The sequence below is a fragment of the Cydia pomonella genome, chromosome 9 (genome assembly GCF_033807575.1).
Source record: "Cydia pomonella isolate Wapato2018A chromosome 9, ilCydPomo1, whole genome shotgun sequence".
NCBI classification, from domain to species: Eukaryota; Metazoa; Arthropoda; class Insecta; order Lepidoptera; family Tortricidae; genus Cydia; species Cydia pomonella.
In genome coordinates, this window is record NC_084711.1 from 532,021 (window position 1) to 551,594 (window position 19,574).

At 36.0% G+C, this 19,574-nt stretch overlaps 1 protein-coding gene across 1 annotated transcript in view; it reads right to left on the reverse strand.

Moving 5' to 3' along the window:
- The window catches only part of LOC133521030 (mucin-2-like), an 88,874-nt gene extending 75,061 nt beyond the window's left edge, over positions 1 to 13,813 (reverse strand). The window contains exon 1 of the mRNA XM_061855748.1: positions 13,679 to 13,813. The gene's annotated coding sequence lies outside the window, so the exon portion shown is untranslated. The remainder of the gene's footprint in view (positions 1 to 13,678) is intronic.
- Between the last annotated feature and the right edge of the window lie 5,761 nt (positions 13,814 to 19,574).

Below are 19,574 nucleotides of genomic sequence, written 5' to 3' on the forward strand. Positions count from 1 at the left end.
TCGAGCTTCCCGCCAAACCTTTTTTTCTATACGGTTAGAGACACGTTTCAGTAGACATTTTTACCGCTACCTAATATTTAGATGTAATATTAATACTCGTATTTCAATGAGTATATGTATATGTTCACGTGGATTGATTATGTAAATAAAACTGCACTAAGTACATACCAAATCCTTTAATACGCATAGTGGCAGAATGTCATGATGCCTGTGCCACAAATGTATGTGAAATAGAAATTTTAAAAGAGGACTTTGCCGGCCTAGGCCTGCAAAGATTTGTATGAAATCCCATTAAAGACCTCTTGTCCTAGCCGCACCATATATAAGGAACATAACATCAATATTTCATTGCATGTTTGAGAAAAGTTAGTGACTTCGAAGCGGGTATATTGTACGAACCCTTAATGCGACTAATTCGGCTCCATTGTCTTCAAGTTTTCGACATAAGAAAGACACTTTAATTAGAAATTACTGCTTCAGAATCTTAAGGAGCCGTGTAATGAATTTTAAATAGAACAATTTTAATTGATTCTCTACGTCTTACTAAGTTACTTAAAGTTGGTAAATAAGAAAATAATGACGAAAACCCCCGTTAAGTATATTTTCAGACTTATTGAAATTGTCTCAATTGTATCTTTTGTTCCCTTCTAATTTGTTGGCTGTACGTTTCTTCATAACCAATCATAACATTAACTTTATTTGCGTAGTGAAATGTACCAAGTATCGATAGACAGCGATGGTAAATTAGTATGTAGGGAGGCGCCCGGCGCGCGTGTAGGGACGGCGCACGCGAGGTGGAAAGTGTCGATGGTGTATATGTGTAGAAATTGTGCGGACGATGTCAAAGATTATTGTAATACTTTATCTTCGAAGGAACTTTATCTACCAGGGTCTTCGTAATCAGTACTTCTTTTATAGATTCTTATTTAAAAGGATAACTAATAAGTAATTAACTTTGCTTTACGTCCCTATTAGACTTATTGTCCAACTGATGATTCTGTAATTCATAAAATTATCATAGAAACTTCATAAAAACACAAAATCAAGGTCTTATTTGATTAGGAGTTGAAGTATGAGCTTTGTTGCATGAGAAGCCGATTAGACTTACTTTTTTGTTAGACGTATTGTACCATTTGTACCTAATATATTTAGAGTAAAAATACATGAGAATATGTATAAACCGTTTGCAATGGCTGTAATCACAATGGATTTAATGCAATCAAAGAAACCATCAACAATAATTAAGGCGAAGTGTTGCAAGACTTCAGCAACAGAGCTGGATATCTAGACTATCTAGGCTTTTGATCGGTGACGTAACGGACTTTCTCTAGACATTCCAGAATTTAGGTAACCACGACCTTGCAAACTACCGCAGGCATGTTTGTATGCTTCACAGAAAAGTTTTTGTAGTAGCTAATGTCTGTGCACTGCACAGAGTGCCTTTTTTCATATCCATAGACACAAAGATAAGTTTTATTACAAAATACACATAGGTATTTTTGTATTTTGTTCAATAAACTTTAAATAAACCTACCTCCACCACCTCCACCTTACAGAAAACAGCAGCCAAATAGCACGGGTTTAGGGTCGGCAACGCGCATGTAACTCCTCTGGAGTTGCAGGCTTACATAGGCTACGGAGACTGCTTACCATCAGGCGGGCCGTATGCTTGTTTGCCACCGACGTAGTAAAAAAAAAAAAACATATTTTTCGATTTTATTAGTACCATCTTTATATTTCATCAAACAAAAGCTAGCCTGTCACATGTGTCTTTAGACAGTTCAATATTAATCAGCAGTTGAGAAGATTTTACGAAGTAAAAGAATATCACAGGGAGGTACGCATCAAAAACACAACCCTGTTTAAACCGCGTGCAGTCGGGAAACAACAAAGGCCGGATGTTAGAACGACCCAGTGCCATGGATCATAAGCACTCGATGATGCACAAACATTTGGATTAATCAACGTAAAAACATCTCCACGCTTTTGCGCTTTACTCCATTGTGATAAGGCGAATCGTGTTGACATATTATTGATAACAAAATGTCACATATCGGTACCGTTTGGCAGCGGTATTTGGAGTGAACGAACTGTATTATTTGCTAGTGGTCTGCAGTTGGCACTGATAACTGCATACTTTAGAGAAGACGTTTTTGGAAATTGTGCAACTTGGTTGGTAAGACTAATATTGCGAATGCTCGTCTAATTGAAGACTGACGCCGTAGCGAAAGATCTCTATAAGCGTGATAATCGATGAAAATGAGTAAAGAGACCGTTCGAATTCAAAGTACGTCAGAATTACTGCAGCAGTTTTGCGTCGCGACATTACTGCCGCAAATATCTTAAATTCGGGCAGCAACATTACCATCTGCGCTAGGCCCCCAGAGCTACATTTAGTTTTACAAAGTGTGGTAATTTAGTTTGTGTTTATCACACGATGCAAATTTCTGAGTAAAGTGACGATATCAAAGACCGTTGGATCACTTCATCAGCATTCATCTCGACTCAAGTATCCATTTTTTTGTAATAACTCTACCTAAGGTCCCTGGAATTACCAATGACGTATTTATATAAACTCGTCAGTTTTGGTATGCGGATCAAAGGTGCTACTGTGACAGAATTTTAATAAATTATGAATCATGGTGATCAGTACGTACCTATTTAGACTTTACGTATACCTATTTAGAGTTTATCTCCTGTTTTGTGGGATTTTAAGTAATAAAAGCAAAACATATTCGGGATTAGATTTTGATTAGGAAAAATAAAAACAAACATTTCTTGATACGATGTGAAAGTTCGTGAAAATAATTCTACCTTTTCCACCTGATCAGAAATACCTAAAAATCCGAATTCAAGAGCAGAGATCAATAATTCTAAGAATAAGAATTGTTTTATTGCTACATATTAAATACAAGTACATAAAAAAAATCATAATAGAGAAAAAAGAAACAATTATTCATTTATAGAAATTAAACAAAGTAGAAATATTGGGCAAAGGAAAGGCTGGTTTTCAGACCGGTCCCAGACTAGGACCGTCGGAGGATAACATAATCATATCAATTAAAAAATACATCCGTGCTTGTAGTTACATACACTTGACGCTTTAATCATCGATATAATAACAATAAGAAAACATAATAATAATAAATTAAATTACAAAAGAAATACATCATAATGGCTTAGTTAATTTTCTCGAGAATTTTTTTTTAACTTCTCTATGGCTGTGTTTACACTGAGGTAGAGATGAGCAGAGATGAGAGGAGACATGCAGGAATCAGCCAATAGCATTGGTAATAATTCTGCGGACCGGAGAAGAGACGCCTTCTCTCATCTTCGCAGGATGAAGCTCACAGGCTCAGTATAGTAACTTATTACTTAATCTTGCCTTGAAGACCTGCAAGTCTATATTTCCGACTAAAATCTAAATGAAGATATCGTCACATATCTTAATTTCAACTGCAGTTAAGCAAACATCCGCACGGAGTAATTTTATTGTAACAACAAATTGCCATTATTTGTTTGCATAATGAATAGCTCTGATTCACTTAATAATTGGAAAATTACAGTTATTTCAAAATTCGTGGATGAGTCTTTCTTAACAAACTCTGATGTTAATTCTGAAACTTACAGTCGCCATTATATACAGAGTAAACTCTATATAGTGACACTCAAGGGACCGGACGTTTTTTTTAACGCTATAGAGAGTTTTCGTTATACCATAGAACTGATACTAAAGTAAACCAACTCCAGCCAACAAATGTAGACGTTATTGGAGTGAATCGTTATACCGAGTGACGTTATATGGAGTTTACACTGTATATCGGAGCGGGCAAAGTGGTCAAATATATCTAAGCATGCAGTTTAACATCTTGATGATAGAGGCTTTATTGAGATATTTGTGAATATCTTGCTGTGTACGAAAACGGTATAGATAAAAGAAAACTTAAAAACTCTAAATGGTGATTTTAAGTAATTTATTAAAAAGTGTATGCGTTTTATAATTTTATACATAATGGCCCAACTTTCATAATATGTTAACAGCACATCATGCACTGACCCTCGCTGAATTAATAAATCGCATACGAAATAAATCTGCATTCAATAATCAATCATAATCCGTCAGTATAAGGTCGTAAATGAAAGTAGAACTAATATCGGTCTATATTAGTGTGCGTAACACTAGAATGCTAGCACGCGCCGGATCCTTGCGCAAGCGCCGAATTGCTATTTTCACGGATTTTAATTTAAGAAGGACTTATGCGCCTTAATAGGTTTTAATACGAGTGACTTCCTGACTTTAACGTCGATTATTAAGAGTTCCTAACATTACATTAATTTATGCACAATCATAAAAATAATACCTATATGTAGGTATATAGGTATTGTATATCCCGCTGAACCTTGACTTTTATTTGAAAAATACAAATATACACACGGTATTTTTTTTAAACTCCGTTAATTTAGGAATATGGCTAAGTACATTTAAGGAAACTAAATTATATTGTTATTTTTTTTAGTCAAAAGTAAAATTAATAGCGGCATACAGGCCCTAAGGCAAGTGTACATATACACGCTCGTAGGAGCCTTATCCGATATAATTTAATCATTGGTTATCTCCAAAATGGAGTTAATTAGAATACCGATTTCCTTGAGAAAGTTACTTAATTTAAGCTCAGGAATGCACCCTTGAACATAACGGACTTAGAAAATCGTCCGACTTTTTCTGTTATTTTTAGGTTAACCGCACATTTGTATGTACATATTTATGTTTTTTTTATTCAAGTAGGCTTAGCACATAGATGGTAGGATCATATACTGCATGCGCCTGTGAGGGACAGAACATACTCAATGCGAGAAAATTGAAAACATGTTTTAACATTCCTGACAACATACATACCAAAAACAACCTACATAATTTGGCCGGGTTATTTGGTGCCCGCCATAAACCATACTTAAATTTACGGCGGGGAATAAAAAAAAACTGTGACAAGGACAAAAACTAACGCTTTCTCTGCTATTCCTTCCTACTGAAAGATACATAAGACTATCCCGTTCAACACTAGATTCATGGCTTAGCAACAAGCTCTTATGAATTTTGCTATGCAACCCACAGAACAGCGAAGAGCAGTAAAGGAGGTGTGCAATTTACCGAAATACAAACCGCAACGATCGTTACACAACACGCGGAGGTTATTAACATGAACACTTATCAAGTACTCGTTAAACCGTTGATGGATATTAATGGATGGCGCTGCTGATTATATTGGGACCAACCCTGCCTGTTCAAACTTTATATAACTTCTTTTCAGACTACGGGAAACGCAAAGATTATGTTTTTTTTTATACTACGTCGGTGGCAAACAAGCATACGGCCCGCCTGATGGTAAGCAGTATCCGTAGCCTATGTACGCCTGCAACTCCAGAGGAGTTACATGCGCGTTGCCGACTCTATCCCTCTCCCACCCCTCGTCGAGCTCTGGCAACCTTACTCACCGGCAGGAACACAACACTATGAGTAGGGTCTAGTGTTATTTGGCTGCTGTTTTCTGTAAGGTGGAGATACTTCCCCAGTTGGGCTCTGCTCTAGATCTGGAATGACATCCGCTGCTAACGTGTTTATATTATTTATGTTTCTTTGTGCTCCAATCGTAGCATCTAAAATACGACCCCTTTTGTTGAATTAAGTGTCAATTGGCCTCAGATTCTGATTCATTTCACTTAAATTTCCATTCACCCATTTATCCAAATTCCTAGATCCCTAAGTGGCAAAATTATTGAATGCTATAATGCCTATTTTTTCTCTCAAAATACCACATTTGCAATATTCTAACCTAAACTAAACTTCAAATTCAGGGGTCATTACAATCATCAACTATATTCATTTCTGTTACATTATCTTCTTTACAAATTATGAATACGATAAAGGTAATAAAAATGCACTGAAAAATATTTTAACTTCATTGACGTACTTATTTAAAAAATAAAACTCATCGGCAATATTGGTATATAAAGTAACGTAGTTCTGGAACACCTGCTGACATAACATTTTTTTTTAAATTCCGCTACCTAAAGGTTGTCTGGAAGAGATCGCTTTTTAGCGATAAGACCGCCTGTTGTTTACCTCTTCTTTATGTGTTGTATTATTTGTACTGTTTCTGTATTGAGGTGTGTAATAAAGATTATTTGTATTGTATTGTAGTTTTAACATTGTATATTTACAAATTATTTGTATTAATTTTATGAACTCTGGGAAATTTTTCAATTAGTTAACTAAAGAACTGTGTGAATGAAATGCTTGATTTGCAACTTGTGGTTTATGTACAGTGGAGTTCACATTCATTCGTCTTGCCACGATAATAACATATTTTATTGGGTACCTACCTACACCCAATCTTACTCCTTCACGTATTTGGCGCAGTGTTTCTCTGGCCTTTCTCCAGAATTTGTAACGCTTGGCATTCCTACTGTTCTCTACATTTTGTCTTTTATTTAATTCCAAGTAAGTCATCCTCATTTAACGAAACAATTAACACTTAACTAATCTTACAATCCATTCCAAAAGAAATGATTTTTTGTAACACGTGTTTTCTTCTATTAGGCGAGTTAGGCGGATAACAATAAAAATTTCGTATAAAACGTGTCCTAGTAACCCAAAACACCGCCGAAATGGTTCGTGCATTGCACCGACAGGCTTTACTAGGGAACGCACGACAAGGGATGGTACCCAGCAAAACACAGTAAATATTTAAATGTAACAGCTAACTTTAATAAGAATAGTAACAAAGTAATAGAACAAAGTTGAGGGCGTGTTATTATAAACCTCATATTTTCATAGTCATTTCACATTAATGATGACGACATTAATGGTAACTTGGACTCGGCAACAGGAATGGCCGGAATTGGAAACATAAACATGTCTAAAATCTTGCATGCTAAATTAGACACACTACCTATTATTGAGCTGAAACTTCACATGCTTATGCAAATGGAAGATACTGCTATATTATGGTACCATCGAGCTGATCTGATGAGTGATAACGGACACAGGAGAGGGACATAGGAACTTAGTGATAAAATAACGCAAACTGATATTGTTTGGGTTTTTTAAATTGGTTTGACTGTTTTAAGAAAATTACAGTCAACTAATATTAATTACACTCAGCGATATAAGCTTTTATCAAAAATGTACTTTTGGACAAAAAACTTATTTGAAATTAGTAGGTAACTAGGTAATGTAGCTGTGTAATGCTTCACCTCAGCTCCTTTACAGACACCTATACTGAAAGTTGACTTACTGCGTTTTATATTTCTGTATCTATCGCGTGATAGATGGCTATATCGGAACGGGGCCTGTTTGCGGCTGTCATTAACTGATCTGCATACAATGACAGTGAACGTTGACTTGACTGGCTAGAAAGGCTGAAGTACACTAAAAGCAAGTAGACAGGCCAGAGGTGTGGTCTATCGATACAAGTCCACGAAACTTGACACGAACAACAAGTTTACATTCTAAAAAATACCTTTACAGTACATATGGTGCTACTTTATAGCACTAGTGCGTAAATTAAATTACGTTAGTGTGTCGAACATTTAAAGGGCCATATGTACTGTAAAACGTTGTACGATACATGTGCGAATAGGTAATTCGCAACTCGTGTCGATTTAAAACACTCCCTAATGTACTATTGTCTGACTAAGCCAGGGGTAGAACGTGGGGCCCTACCATCCGGAGGTAAATACAGTCAAACTCTGCATGGCATTTGCAATGACAAAGTATGGAAATATCATCACAAATATCAAATTTCTATGAAAATAAAAGGTTTATAATAAGAGTAACCTCCCTTCTCGTTCTCCGTTGTTCTTGTTCGCGCGTTCGTTCGTAAGGCAGTCAATGCCTCTATGATCGCGACTTTTATTTAGCCTTTCATTTTAGCTATAAAAGATTCGCTCCCGGTAGGACTCAACCTTTATACTGGGTAAACTTGAACTAATTGATATTTGACATACATTAGTGAACTGTAATATTGTTCAGAGAATTGACATTTGTGGGCGTATAAAAACAATACAATACTTTTTATTGTCACCTCACACCCTTTATTTACACAAGGTACAACGTCACAAAAAAGACAATTAGATGGAGTAACAATAAGCGGTCTTATCGCTTAAGGGTGATCTCCAGACAACCTTTGGGTAGTGGGGACAAGAAAATATACATAAATATAAAAGTATTATACAGATGATTACTATAACTAGCTTATATCTAAAATAGGCCCTTGAGGCATTGTACTAAGGATGCTGGCGGCATTTCCTCGTTGTATCGCAATACTGATACGTTGTGCAAGGAAGCCGCCAGCTCTTCGGTCACCAGTTACGTCCCCCAGACGTTTCGCGATTTCTCCTAAAAACTTGTGCGCGCTGGGACCCCATGGACCTAGAGTTCCAACGCCAAAAGGTACAAAATGGTACTCTCTAGTCTCTACCGAGGCTCTTATATTTAATACGTTTCAAAATTTCGGCGCTTTCCGCCGCTGCACACGCTTTTACCTTAGTCCGTTGGAGGTGGGACGGTGCCAGTGTATCTACGCAGGTAGCATCCCACACTAACATCCGTCCCAAGCTCCAAGGAACCAAGGACACCCCATCAGGCCTCTTGCCATCATCCCTGATAATGCCAGTCGGCTCAAGAAGAGCAAGCACATTGATGGTGGCAAGAGATCGACGGATTATGTCATTAAGAGTATTTATTTTTTACAATACCGCGTGGATGTAAATGTTACAAATTATTAAAATTATACCTTTCTTTTCATGGTTCTAGATTGGTACAGGTATACCTACTCATATTCATTTCAACGAAAAAAGTAATGAGTAAGAAGAAACTTAAGTTAACTTAGTAAAAACTTATTGCAATTAATTTTATTTTTAGATTTTGTAAAAACATGAATAGAGAGCGTTACAAATCAGAATTAAAACACAACATAGAATTTACCCATGGACATTTCATCTATATGGACATTTTATATTAAAAACTTGCTTTAAATTCTCTTGAAGATTTCTTATTAACTTGTGTACTGCTATTCAAAGTATTCAATGCCGATGCATAACAATACCGCACCATCGTGGACGTCGGTGTTTATACACCTTAGTGCGACGTAATCAGGCCTACTGGTGGGCAGTCGATGTTGCTATTATTCAGTACAGCAGCGCAGGAGTGGTCAACAGTAGGCATTGCGCACGGCCCTCCACCGTCATTGATGCGCTATTGATGGATATAAATAAACATTATGGAACTATCTTACACAAAACCTAACCCAATTGTGAGCTCAATAACTTCAATAAGGCTTGTGTTGTGGGTACTAGACGAAAATGTCTATATTAAATATTAAGTACATACAAAAAAATGTAGATAACATCCATAACTCAAGAACAAATATTAGTGATAAGCACACCAGTAAATGACCTTACCAGGGTTTGATTTGAACCCGGGACCTCCTGCTGCTTCGTAAATAGGGTCACTATCGACTAGAAATAAACAGGCTACACATTAAATATGAATAACTATTATGAAATGGGTATATTTATGTAGTAACTATTATTGAATTGCATAATATTTTGACTGTGTGATTTTGCTTATAGGTTAAGTATGTATAACTATAGCTGTTTTTGTTTATTTTAATGTATATCTTATGATAAGGGGCATAAGTTTCTTACAGATTGTATGGGACTTGTGCATATTTTTTAATAACTATTTCTATTGTTAAGCCCGACATTTTTTTACATCAAGATGATACATTTGCAAACGATACTATAAATTATAAAATTAAAAAAAATATATCCACGAAATTGTACATTAATGTATAAAAATTGAGTTTTCTTTATAAATCGTACACTTTCTAGAACTTTTAACACTAATTAGATAATTCGATTCGCAATGTTCGTGTCGCTTAATGAAGGCCTTAATTAGCTGCACAATTAATGTCATACTATATACAGTTAACAGCACAAATCTGAATGACATAATATGTGATGCAGGCGTATTATGTAGAGCTTTATTCACATGATAAAATAAGTTTTTTTACCAACACACGATTGAACGAGTTAAATAGGTACTGTGATTATCACACTGTCAAGTCGAGAAGAAATACGACCACCATCATCCCCGGGTGATGAGTTCCGGGCCTCTGTCCAAAATGACAGAAAAATTTGAAGTTGGAACAACTTTTCCCATAGTATAAATCGTGAAAAAAAGCCGTTCTTGAAGGGTAGGATCGCGAGTAATAATTTATGTTCTGATGTTGACATGTAATTTTAAGAATATTATTAATAAACGAGTATGAGTAATGCCTGTTCAAGATAATAACATTCAAGGCGTAAACTTGAGGGGAGAGATTACAAGATTCATCAACTTCGAGCGAAGATTCTGTAACTCAATTAATTCAAGTGGGACTTCACCTATACCAAAACAGGTGCCAGTGGATAATTTTAATTAAAGTGTAGCCAATACAGTATTGGGGGCACGGCAGTTACCAAGTAAATCTATTTATTTAAAACATAATATTTTTTTTAATATTGATATGGTCACTATAAGATGTTGTTAGTTTAGCAAATTACATAATAACTTAAGACAAAAGGTCCCTTAAGTAGGGACTGAATAAATTAACCGACTTGGGATTATATGGATCTCACAACTTTTTACGGTAGAAGAACTGAGTTGCGAGATTTGTTTTTTTATGGCATTATATTCTTCACTACACCGTATAAAACAAAGTCCCGCGCTGCGTCCGTCTGTCGTCTGTGTGTATGTATGTTCGCGATAAACTCGAAAACTACTAAACGGATTTTCATGCGATCTTCACCTATCAATATAGTAATTCTTAAGGAACGTTTAAAGTGTATACTTTCTTTTTGTGTAATCCGTGCGAAGCCCAGCGGGTCGTGGATGCTAGTTTCTTAAAAAGTACCAAGGGTCTATTCAAAGATTGCGGAATTTACTCATGGATAATTTTCGGAAAAGTCCCATAATATTTTTGAATGGTGGAAACGAAATTTTCCATTTCCAAAATGAAAGTTAATATTTTTAATGTGAAATTTTCTAGAACTTCTCCAATTTTTTGGAAAGTTACCGCAACTTGAACATCTGCTTTTACTGTTACCTCTTCTTGTTGATTCTATAATATAAATTGAGTATTAACACGTCCTATTTAACAGCCAACAATTTGGGAGTTGAAGTAAACAAATATTTTATTTAATTGAATCCAATTATAGATTCGTATTTTTATCCGACATCTAAGCCCAAGGAAAACTGGCGTGAGTCACAGTTTTTGCGTCTGCGACTACGACCGGTTATTGCATTGTTTTTAGATGTTATGCAAAAAATCCGATGAGGTCGTTGCGTCAGTGATGAACATAAAGTGCGCCGGCGCACATGGAGACGCCGCTGACTTGAGACAATGTATTTGGATATTTATTTTACAAACAAAAAAAATATTTTTGGTAATAGCTTTTATCGCTGGCTGTACTTTTTTGCGGCACCTGCTGATTGCTGCTGATCAAAATACTTTTTTTACTATTAAATAAGCACTACATTTTACTTAACTCGATTTTTATACAATTTGTGGCGCAGGCGAGAAAACTCTGTCAAGTCACAAGAGATCGACAGAATCATTATCATTCTGGTGAAAAATTGCCATACGTTCCCTCTTCCTTTCCCTTCCTCCTCGTCATCACACCGCTATGACTGCTTATTATATGATGACCTACCAGGTCCGTTCATTATACGAGTATCATCGGTACATACGTTATACCTGTAGCCTGTGTAGGCCTCCGAAACTATACCTACATCGTCTACCCTCATCTTCCGGTGGCATCCTAAACTAGCCTACAGCCCAGCCAAGTTTCCCGCTATTCATCAGTCAGCTATCAGCTTATTCAGCTGGTGTAGGGTCAGTATTTTACGAGCGGCCTCGGCGCGAACATGCTGAACACGTACGACACTAACAGCAACGCTGACCATTGGTGGTATTTGCGATAAATATAAAGTTATATATAAATACTTAAAAATATTCTTAAATATATACATAGAAAACATTCATAACACAGGAACAAAATATTTGTTGTAAATACAAAAGTGCCCTTACTAGGATTCCAATCCGGGAAGCCGTCAATAGGCCTCCTAGCCTTGTCGGAATAATAATGTTTGCGAATGAACATTTAAGAATGTGGACGATGAAACACGTCCATCATTTCGCAATAATTTAGTCTAACCTACGGGCATTCTATCTACCTACTTACCAAAGTAGCTTTTCTTTTCTATCCTCAAAGCTTGTCATACTTAGAGCTAAGTAATCCTACAGCTAAGTAGTTTTGGAAAGATTATAAAGACGATAATGATCTTTTTAGATAAAATAGGTATATGTATATTCTTTGATATTCTCTCCTCCTCCGATATTACTCCTAAAGGTCTACCACTTATCTCAGGCGGTTGGTGAAGATGTTACGTAGTGATTCTCTAATAGATAGTGGCTGAGTTTTGGGATTAATACTAGTTTATATTATGATATACATATATCAGTTTTTATAACGGTAGACCTACTATAATATTCACAGACCAGGTTCAGCATTGTTCTAATTTTGATGTGCTCAACTAAAGTACCTACTGAAGAAAGATTTTTCCCGAGACAGTTATAATCTAGAAATATAACTACGCAAATACCTTTACCTAAATGATGTCTATTGAACCAAAAGTGAGTAACATCAAGCGCGAGGGTGGGCTCGGAACGGATTGAAAGAAAATGAATAATCGAAGGGGATGGGGTGCGTCGCATGGTAACTCGTGCGGAAAGAAGCGGCGGTAACTCTTGAGTCTTGACACGAACATTTGTCATTGCTGTGTCGAGTTCTGTGTGTGTCGAGTTTATTAGACCGTGCGCAATTCGGTTATGGTCGCTGGTGGTAGTTTAAAACAATGCAGCCAATTACACCATGGTGAATGAGATGAATGGTTTGGTGATAGAAGAGATATTATTTGAATTTATTTATTGCCCTATAAAAGTATAAGGTCATATTTACACCTGAGGGTTAATTTTATATGAACTATGTAAATACCACAACTAAGAGGAATACCTCGACAAAAATGAAGAATATGAACATACAAGAGGTACCTATTTTTATTTTAAATATAATCATTAATAGGTCACGTCACTTAATATTTATAAGTATTAAGTTAAGTTTAATAAACTGTGCAACTTAAAATTAAAATTCCTACTTTCGATAAATCTGTTAAATCGATTATAAAGAATGTAGACCCGAAATCATATTCCTAATAATTATAAATTGCCATAAGTTGTGTAAATATTTACACTCCGCGTATTTCCAGTTATCTAATAATTATAAATCCACTAAAAATTACACACGTGCGATTAAAATCACCGATTGAAACGCAACCGACAGACGACGCAACAATATGGATCCTCGTATAACATATCCAATTATTTGGAAACGCGCATATAATTGGCACACTCCGTTTCATGTAAATTACTTAATTACAATGCAAATGCTTGCTTAAAATTCGCAAATTTTCGGAAAATCCGGTGAAAATCTCGACCGCCCGATCCCGAATCCTGTACGCACCGGTCGGTTGGAAAACTTAGCACAATAATGTTTTCTTAATTCTAGGACTTACATTTAGAATTCCTTAGATATCTCCACGTCACACTGCAGTTGTATTCACAGCACAGACACGTTATGTTAGGACAGCGATTACCGCGCGTCGGCCATTGCGTGCGATCTCAGCGGAGCGCAGAACGCGAGTGCGGCGCTCCGGGGCGCGCGCTCCGCGCCGAGCGGCGGCGCCGTATGTCAGCCTAGAACCAAAACGGTACAAGCGTTAATAAACGCCTTATAATATACAACGTTTGTAGATTAGTGGGAAGTAGTAGAGGCCTTCGCTGCGGCGTTTTGCACGCGATGCCGCTTTCGCAGTCAGGATCTTGGCTGCCGGTGCAGCCTCAGCGGTTTTGACGCTGAATTTGCAGTTTTACCATACGTTGCTACCTACTTAGATTTAAAACTTAATTATTTTACGATTTTAAATATAGTTACCTGCAAAGTTGCAATAATATATCTAACACGCGAAATATATAAAATAATTAATATTATTATTGTAAAACGTGCATTAAGGTCATCATTAATCTCTAGTGCAGTCCTTAAAATATAATATCAACTAAATAAAGTTTAATATCCTAACAATTATCGCTCGCTCACGATAATTATGTTTTTTTTTTAAATCGGCCAAGCGCATGTCGGGCCATGCTCAGTGAAGGGTTCCGTAGTTACCATTCTGTCAGAGCTAAACTAGTAACTATCATAAGGGAGTACCTTTGCAGCGCTTTGTACGCATTTCTACTAAGATAAGAGAAGACTTTTTGCAATTACTCAAAAACGACTGGACCGATCATATTCGCTATAGTTTTAATTGAACGTATTTATTAAGCTTTTGTTTTACGGTTTTTTTTTTATTTTTGGACGCATGGTTCATAAGTTAGTGGGACATATTTATTTTCTTTCGCAGTGATTATTTCCGAAAATCTTTAAGTTATAAAAAAAATGGTTGTTGGAGTCAGAGTTTTTCTTTTTGAAAGACTTATTCAATGATACCCCACACCATTGAGTAAAAGCTAAAAAAAAATAAAACAATTTTGTATAAGAGGCACCCAAAAAAGAGTTTTTTTTTGTCGTTTTTAATTTACCGTTCTGTCGCCATGCATGATTTATGTATCTCTTATTGTTCCTAGTGTAATTTATGGTTCCTAGTCACAAATTATGTAATTCTATTTATTGACAGTAACAATATACATAATGGATATATACAGATGAATACTATAGCTTATATCTAAAATAGGCCCTTGAGGCATTGTACCAGTTGACTATACGGAAAACTAAAAACATTTTCTTTTTTCAACATATTCACCGTTTTACCAACCGGTTACCATCTTTTAGGGTTAAATTTCTAAAAATCCATTCTTCATGGACCTCTTCCGAAGAATATCCGTTCAAGTAAGTAACATAAATATCTATATCTGGGTACTAATAGTTTTCTTTGCTAGGAATTGGTAATACATACAAATAAAATAGAGCGTGTAGAACTTCTGTGTGTAAAATGTTTACTCGCTCTATTTTTGTAACAAGTCTCTCTTGATTAGACAGAATCATAAGAAAAACTTTAACTAAGTTTAAAATTGGCTTTACCAATATGAGTCTAAATTTCACGATAAATTAATTTTCCATAAAGTAATTTATACGACTAATTAGTGCTACTAGAAAATAACCAAAACAGCAATAAATAAATAAATAACACTAATGAACACGTGGTAAAATTACTGCAATTAGGCTTACTGAGAGCATCGCGTAGCTTAGCTAATCGTTACTTAGTAAATACCAACTACTTACGATTTAGATTATTATTTACGAATATGGGACTTAACCGCGTGTAAGCGCTGGTGGCCTAGCGGTAAGAGCGTGCGACTTGCAATCCGGAGGCCGCGGGTTCAAACCCGGCTCGTACCAATGAGTTTTTCGGAATTTATGTACGAAATATCATTTGATATTTACCAGTCTCTTTTCGGTGAAGGAAAACATCGTGAGGAAACCGGACTAATCCCAACCAGGCCTAGTTTACCCTCTGGGTTGGAAGGTCAGATGGCAGTCGCTTTCGTAAAAACTAGTGCCTACGCAAAATCTTGGGATTAGTTGTCAAGCGGACCCCAGGCTCCCATGAGCCGTGGCAAAATGCCGGGACAACGCGAGGAAGAAGAAGAAGATGGGACTTAATCGCGTATAATTCAGTTTTAAAATTACCTCCGATGTTGTGAGGTCGTCATTGTCCCCGTGATCACGAAGAAAGGCAAGTGGTCAGCAAGAAATTAGAAGCCTTTACATATACTAACTGTATGCTAATCACTGGATCCCACAAAGACAATATCCCCTCTTCCTTATTCTGAATTAAGTCCCTTATTCGTTTAAAATTATGACCTTTTTCTTCTCCAAATTTAATATATTAATGAAACATGGAGACTACACATTTGTGTTATATTGTAACTAATAATTACAATTTTAAGGTTTTAAGATAATTACTTAGGTATTGGCTGTTGTATTCATAATGTCACTATATGATGTCACTCTGAATATTGTATTAACGTGTGAAAGAGCCCTAGAGGCCTACTTATAAGTACAGAATAAATTTACGACTTTTGAATGCCATTATAAAATTACTTACCTATTTTATATTGTACCTATGGACCCTGGATACAGTTATGCAAATTATGCTCAAGCTATTCCAGGAATGTTAACGCGTTCCCGCAACGTCATCCGAGACATAATCATCATCAGACGGGTTATGTGTGGCGCATTCCTGGCGCGTTCCCATTGGTGCGCGAGCGCAAGTAACCACTAACAGACCAATGAAACGTGACTTTTTGGCTCAACGCATTTCGGCCCAGCATTATGCCTGTTCCCTATTTTAAAATCGTCAGTAATTTTAAAAAATGCGAATGGGTCGTCAAAGAGCTATATTTACTAAAACTAAATGTTTATTTTACTGCGAGATTATTCTGAAATCAATGTTTTGTATACAGCTGGGGGCTTATTCTAATTACAATAACTGGTTATGATATTTTGAAACACTTCTTTTCTTCTATTTGGATCGAAATAGCTCGTAATTCTGAGTAGATAATTATAACATAAAAATTCTCACATAAGAAAAAGTATAATGTACAAGTTTAAATAAAATATTACGATCAAAATAAGCCTCTTGGTCGGTATTTTGATTTTTTTACTTTACTGTCTCGTCAAAGTCCTCAACTTGCTTTTATCCTAACAGCTATCGTAATCACACCGCTGTCCGAGCTTGGTTGATGGCTTTCTAGCTAATAGGACCATTACCCTTCCTTAATCGCTTTGGGAAGTCAGCTTATGAAGTGGCTGTTATCTCTGGATGACTGCGCGAAACGCCAGGTACGCTAAACTTATTAAAAATAAAAAAGCTTAAAATAATCGTTTTGCCAATTAAACATGTTTCTACAAATTTAATAACATTGCATGTATAGACAAAATTGTTAGCTTAAATTCTATATTCATAACTTTCAAGTACTCAACAAGTATACAATATTTAAAGTGCCATGTATCCATAATTACCCAAAGGCGTGGGGGGAAATACGGACATCAAGGGGGATAATTATGGACACAAACAATAAAAATCTCTTTATTGCACAGCCTCAGAATAAATGTACATGGAAACACATATAATACATGAAGATAGAGGTAAACATGGGCCTTATCGCTAGAGAGCGATTTCTTCCAGATAACCTTTAGGTAGTGGAGAAATGAAGCTCATTAATGAACTAATTAGGAGGTGCAAAAAACTAAATTAAAACTAAATAACAGTGGAGAAAATACCTTTAAAATGTAAGTTTAAGACAGTAAGTATATATACATACATACTACTTACATAATTATATGCCTACATATATACAATACTATATAATTCTTTCCAAGAGTAATAACTATAACTCTGTATCTTTAGATATTTAAATAAAAGTAAATAAACAATTTGTACATTTTTGGGTAGTTTAAATATTATTGGTTAACCAACTAAATAAAAAACCACCTGGATCTGCACTGAACGACCTGAATTTAAACCTACATTATTTGATCATGAAGCGCTGGTGGCCTAGCGGTAAGAGCGTGCGACTTGCAATCCGGAGGTCGCGGGTTCAAACCCCGGCTCGTACTAATGAGTTTTTCGGAACTTATGTACGAAATATCATTTGATATTTACCAGTCGCTTTTCGGTGAAAACATCGTGAGGAAACCGGACTAATCCCAACAAGGCCTAGATTACCCACTGGATTAGAAGGTCAGACGGCAGTCAGTTCGTAAAAACTAGTGCCTACGCCAAATCTTGGAATTAGTTGTCAAGCGGACCCCGAGCTCCCATGAGCCGTGGCAAAATGCCGGGACAACGCGCGGAAGAAAGGAGATTATTTGATCATGAAATGTTTTCATCTACCCTCAACTGTCTTAAAGAGCCATTTGAGGGTGTATGTATGAGGGTGTTTGTTTACCTTTTTTTAAGTACCTAAAGATACAGAGTATAGTAACGCGGACGGAAACATTAAGGAAGGGACAGATAATAGTCTTTAAGATGGGATTTGGCACAAAATAAGAAGAATTAGCAACAAAATCTATTAAAATCTTAACTTCGCACACAGGCTTCAAACACCTGTCGACTCAGTAAAGATGGCTGATACGATGAAACCAGTCGATTAGCAGGACGCGGAGGGGTGTACGACATTAGATTCTCTAGTGTCCGGAATTATCCAAAATCCGTGATTACACCACACTCCCCTGTGACTGTCCATTCAAATTTTTGCATTTTTTTGAATCTGCAGCTCATGGTAGAATATCATTGTAATATTTACTTATGTGTAGCTATTCAAAGTGCGTCTTATGTGTAAGAGGTTGGCGCCACTGCAGATGTCGATTGCAATTAACTGTTCTTACTATCACTAAACGGTTCTTAATGACACTCCTTCCACGGAATCTTTCCTGCTTCCTTTCCGTTCCTTACTGACACTATTTGCTGACCTTTAGTAAACTTTATTGCAACAAGTTAGGGTCTACAGATGGTCAGCTGTGCTGTTTGTATAATTGCCGATGACACGCAACTCAAGCATCTCTTGAAGCTGGCTACTGTTTTTGATAATTACCGTGACAAATCTACAGTCACAGTATAAATTCACACAGTAGTTTGACTTGGCTAGATGTGGGTGCTTAAGTGGTGTCACATCTTATCATCGAAATGGAATGAATAATCTGTGGATAACTTATTATTGTGTTAATACTTAAACTGATGTGTTGTTACTTGTTATAACAAATAAATATTTGGCGACAACCTATGGCCACTGGGGGACGATATACATCTAGATGAATATACATATATGTATGTACATAGATAACACCCATAACTCATTCGTGATAAACACACAAATAAATGCCGTTGCTGGGAATTGAACCCGAAACCTCGAAATATGTTTGTATGTACCTTATAATAGGCCATTCAAACAATAAAATTACAAAAGTAATTGGTTTTAACCGTTCTTGTGAATAAATAAATAACTAGTCTTGATTATTTATTCGTTAGTGGACGACACAATTTCGGTTATTATTTTATGATGGAAAACAAATGCATATATTAAAAGATAAAAAGTGTAATTTTAGAGAAAACTAGATAGCCACCCGTTAAAAGTACCTATATAAAAATACTAAATAAAAAATAATCGACAGTTAAAAACATAAAAAAGTAGATTGCTGATAAACCTTCCAAAAATGTTCATGTAAATGTACAAAGTTTACACTTGCATTTTTCTTAACTAAATACATAATTTACAATTTAATTCTTGCTTTCGCCAAATGAAATAAATTAGATTAACTTGTTATTTGGTACCAATAAAAAGCTATCATGACATTCATGACCGCTGCCCATGCACTGCTTGAAAATGAAGACGTAGGAATTGAAATAG